The sequence below is a fragment of the Ictidomys tridecemlineatus genome, chromosome 2 (genome assembly GCF_052094955.1).
Source record: "Ictidomys tridecemlineatus isolate mIctTri1 chromosome 2, mIctTri1.hap1, whole genome shotgun sequence".
Taxonomy (NCBI): domain Eukaryota; kingdom Metazoa; phylum Chordata; class Mammalia; order Rodentia; family Sciuridae; genus Ictidomys; species Ictidomys tridecemlineatus.
Genome location: NC_135478.1, coordinates 187669188 through 187674355, shown reverse-complemented (window position 1 = coordinate 187674355; position 5168 = coordinate 187669188). Strand labels below are relative to the sequence as shown.

At 31.2% G+C, this 5168-nt stretch overlaps 1 pseudogene; it reads right to left on the bottom strand.

Moving 5' to 3' along the window:
- Positions 1 to 428: 428 nt before the first annotated feature.
- On the bottom strand, positions 429 to 572 carry LOC120892152 (small nucleolar RNA U3; annotated as a pseudogene).
- Positions 573 to 5168: the final 4596 nt, after the last annotated feature.

The window sequence follows — 5168 nt, the reverse complement described above, 5'->3', positions numbered from 1 at the left end:
TATTATAAAATATGATGCCACACCCTGATAACAGGACAGCATGTTGAGAGATATGTCAAAAGACCCCTCAACACTCTATATACTTATGTGATATGCCTCATAAACAGTCAAATTTTAAATATTAAGGAGTCATCTTTTGCTATAGAAGATTTACTAAATATTCCCATAGTATGTCTTTCCTGAGTACTAATTTTCATGAGGGACTCTTTTTTTTCCCTCAAAATTCTTCTTAAGCTAGGTATTCAGTATACTGTCACTTTAGTGGAACTTGTTACATTTTACCTCTGAACAAGAATGGTGGATGAGGCTGTACTTAAACATTAAATAACATTCCAAATTTCCATTGGCTGACTTTCAGGAAAATTGCTTAACATATTTTAGGATGTATTTGCCATTACCCCTTCTTTTTTTTTGTATCACAGTTAGCCACTTTTCTTTTCCTATTTAAGTTGATAATCAACAAAGGTCATCCCATGCCGTCCAAGCTAACAATAAAGCCACTATAGTTAGCCAGTATAGTTAGAGACAATCTAGTCACATACTACAGAAATGATCCCTGAAAGTATAGTCTTAGTTAGAGACAATCTAAAGGACATAATGAGTAGAAAACTTTTTCAGGAAACTTTAACTTTGATTTTTCTTTTCCCAGTTTTATGGAAATAGGAAAATGAATTAGCTCAGCTATAAGGCCAATTTTCAGAAAACAGCAGAATAAAATACTAAAAGTCTCCAATAAATTATCCTTTTTAAGATAATTAAACAAGTAATTCTGGAATTTTAGCAGTCAGTATCTCATTGATTTAAATCTTAGCTGTCTCTTATTTTTGATCCTTGGACATCATATCACTTCAGATTTATACAAAATGATCCACTATGATACTTTGTTGAAGAGAAAGAAAGAACAAGAAGTCTGGAGTATATCTTCCAAAGACAAATTCACTGAAAATGTCAGTAATTAAAATTTTATGTATTTGCAGAAAAATAATCAATAAAATATCTTCTAGGTTAATGAAACAATTTAGTATTTTGTATGTGGTGGAAGGAGAAATAAAACAGAGTATATTGCCAAAGCTTTTGTTTCCGATATATATATATGCAAAGCTGCATTTTAAAATTGCAAAAGGATGTGGGAATAACTATATTTATCAACTGTTGCACATAAACATAGGACAACAATCAAAAATTGAAGAAATAAAACCCTGTTATGTGAGAAGGAAGAAACTGGGTATATTACTTTGCTGACACTCTCAAGAGAGATATGATAAATGTTTTATGTACTGGCAGAATTGTCATTTGTAGAGAGAATGGATTCTGATGGCTCCTGTTTTCTTGAAGAACGAAGCCCAAATCACAGTTTGTCCTACAAAATTTTGGACAATCTGATTCCAAACTTCCTTTCCAAATTACATCTTTCTAATTGGAACCACATAAGATCCAGACAACTTCTTTCTTATTCCTACATTTTACCACATATTGTTTCCTTACCTACAATGCTGTTTTCCTTTTTAGCCTAAAGGACATTTAAACATCCTTTAAAGATCATTTGGGGTTTCCAAGTAAAACTCTAACTTCCAAATCTACATCCATATCTTCAAGAAATGACTAAAGGAATACAAATATAAAAATATCCTACCTCGGGATCAGAAAATAGGGATGAATATCACATATGTGCTAGAAAATCTATGGATCTTTTAAATACACTAAATGGGTCCAAGTTGAGAGAGTCCAGTAGAGATAAGTCACTGAAACTGATTGGCCATTTTTTTCCCTAAAGATAACCAATATCTCAAGGAAAAACTAGAGGAGATTCAAGATGCTTCTTATTGGACAAACAAGGAACAGATGACCTTTTTTGCTGAGAGCAATACTATTCAAAAGTAGCTGCGATTAAATGATTGGATTTATAAGAATCTTTAAACTGCTAGTATTTCAACTAAAAAAAAATATTAGTGAGCACCACAGATGAAACCTAGACTGCACTGGGTATGGAGAACATGTCAAATAGGAACTGATACTAAAAAAACAAAACAACAACAACAAAAAAATCCACCAAATAATACAAAACCAAAACTAACTCTTTCTTTCCCTTTGCTTTTTCTTCTTCTTCTTGTTTTTTTCTTATTGTTGTCTATTTGTTTATTTGTTGTTTTAGTGCTCCAATAGAACTCAGGACCTCAAGCATACTAGATAAGTACTTACCCACGCCCCCTAGCCCTTGTCCATTATTTTACCTGATGAGAAAAATGATAATAAATGATAATGCTATATAATAATTGAAGAATTGTGTTGTGATGAAGCAATAGTCACTAAGCACTATCTCAGAAAAAAACTTTAAAGTATGTGAGTTTTATTAATTTCTCTTGGCTTCAGTTTCCTCAGCTATATATCAGAGATGATAATGTTGATGATAACACATGATACATAATACAAGATAATTGTTATTTTAAGTAATTAATGTGTATTCAATAATTAGCACAATAAGCATAGTTTTCAAATTTTTATTTGTATAACTTTCACTATCATTTTGTATAATAAAATTAAAAATTTAAATCACTTAGGAAATGATGGTAACAATACTGATTTTAGAAAGTGGAAAAAAATTAAGTTTAACCATTGCTTTTCAAATTACTTCCTATAATTCCTGGTAAATAGCTAATACTAGGATGAAGAAGGCCTTTTCAACAAACACCAGAGAAAGAATATATAAGGAAGATATCTGACTTGATACAAAATATACATATATATGAATATATATATATATGTTTAAATAATCAAGTAATGAAAAATGTATTAAGCAAAATTCAGTGGCAAACAACATGGAGGAAATATTTCCAACACAGTTGAGAAGTTTTCACCAATCAAATGTCCAAGACAAAAAAAGAATACACCATGCTTACAAGGCAGAGAGGAAGATTCCCTGCTGTAAGCACTTCAGTTAGAGGCACTTTTCTGGAGCACAGTTTAGTAATATTTATCTAAATAGTTTTTGGGTTTTTTGTTTTATTTTGTTTTGGGTACTGGGGGTTGAACTCAGGGGCACTCAACCACTGAGCCACATCCCCAGGGTCTCCCTGAGTTGCTTAGCCCCTCACTTTTGCTGAGGCTGGTTTTGAATTCTAGATCCTCCTGTCTCAGCCTTCTGAGCTACTGGGATTACAGGAATACATCACCACTCCCAGCTCTAAATGGTTTTTAAACTTTTTTTATTCTTAAAATTTATTCTTAAGAAGTAATTCTAAGAAGTAATGGAAAATTTTGCTTATTATGATGAAAATTGCTAAAATATTTTAAGGATAAAACAATTTAAATCAATATTTTATTTCTATAAACATAGAGCTTAAATAAATTGTGATCCATCAGCAAGACTGCCTTATAACACAAAGATTTTTAAAGAATATTTCATGAAGTAAAAAGCATTTAGTATCCTATTAAATAGTTAAAATAAAATTTTACAAGGCATTATGCCAAGCCTGGTCCTTTTTTGCATGAAAATTTTTATAGTATGGAGAAAACACTGAAAAATGCTCACTGAAATACTAGCTATTTTTAAAAGCGTATTTAAGCTCAGTATATGATCTTTGTATGTTTTATGCTTTCCATGTTTTCCACAATCTTCACTGAATATGACGTTATTTTATAATCAAGAAGGAAAGTAATGAGCATGAAAAATCCCAACTACAATGAATCTGCAAAATCTTGTTCTGCATATCTATTCAGGGTTGGTTACCTCTTCTTTTTTACTCCCATAATATTTTGTTCTCAACCATTTTAAACATGTAGTACTTACTCAGGGTTTTTTCTCCCATTATACTGAGCTCCTTCAAGCTGGAGATATGCTATATTTATGCTTTCCTATACCCAAACTCCAGTATATGCTCAATGTTACAACTTGAATTTTATCTCCCAAATAGATATATTAAGGTCTTAACCCACAGTAACTGTGAATAGATAATTTGGAAATAGGAGATTTCAGGTTCAATCATGTTCTGGTGGTAACTTTGGGGTGAGCTGTAATCCAATGTAACTGACATCCTTTTAAGAAGAGAAATACATAGACACATGGGGAAATACTATGATGATGGAGGCAGAGATAAGCACATTACATTTGAAAGCCAAAGAATGCCAAGGATTGCTGGGAACAACAGGAAGTAAAAAAAAAAAAAAAAAAGACCTGGAACAGATTCTCTCCTAGAGTCTTGAGAAACAACATGGCCCTACTAACATCTTGATTTTAGACTTCTAGCTTCTAGAACTGCAAGAAAATGAATACATTGTTATAAGAAACCCAATTTATTTTGTTACAACAACTTGAGGAAATAAATATGAATAATTGTCAAATAAGATATTTCTATATAAACCCCAGGGATAAATTTAGAACCAGTGGATGAATTTTAGAGCAAGGATTTTTCCTCCTTATTAGGAGAAACTAGGATGACTATCTGTGGAGGTAATGAGTTCCTCTGTGGCAAGGAACATAAGCATTTGCTGAAAAAATAGCTAGTGGTGTTGTACAAAGAAAATTCAAGCCACAGATAGTTACTTGGACACTATGCTAAAATCCATTATTCTCAAATATAATATTCATTTTACAATGTTAATAAAATAACTAATAACTTTGGAAGCATAGTCTTTACAATCTAAGATCCATTGAAATGAGTGTAAGAGTGAGTTGCTATGGTTCTAGTGGGAAGCATTTATGCAAGTTGCCTGGGACATTGCAAAACTGATATTCAATAAAAATTGGTTTCCTTTCCTCTTTCTAGAAGGTAAAGTAAAAATCTTTTAATGACTTGAAATTTCCATATTTAATTTATTTAAAATAAATCTCTATATCTGATAAAAGTAATTAAAGCAATAAAGTTTTCTATGCTTTAGATGAAGTGTATCTGAGTAAAGAGAATTGTAATTTGTGTATAGATGTGGTAAAATGAGAATAATTCAATTAAACATATATTGAATAATAACTATAAATCAAATATAATGCATGGTGGGAATACAAATACAAATGTGTTATTTTGACAATACATTTAATTATTGCAATAAAAAATGAATCTGACATAACTTTCCTATGTACACATATGAATATACCATATGTACATATATGACTCTCACTATGATGTACATCCACACGACTGGGGTCCTAATTAGAATAAGATATATTCCATGCT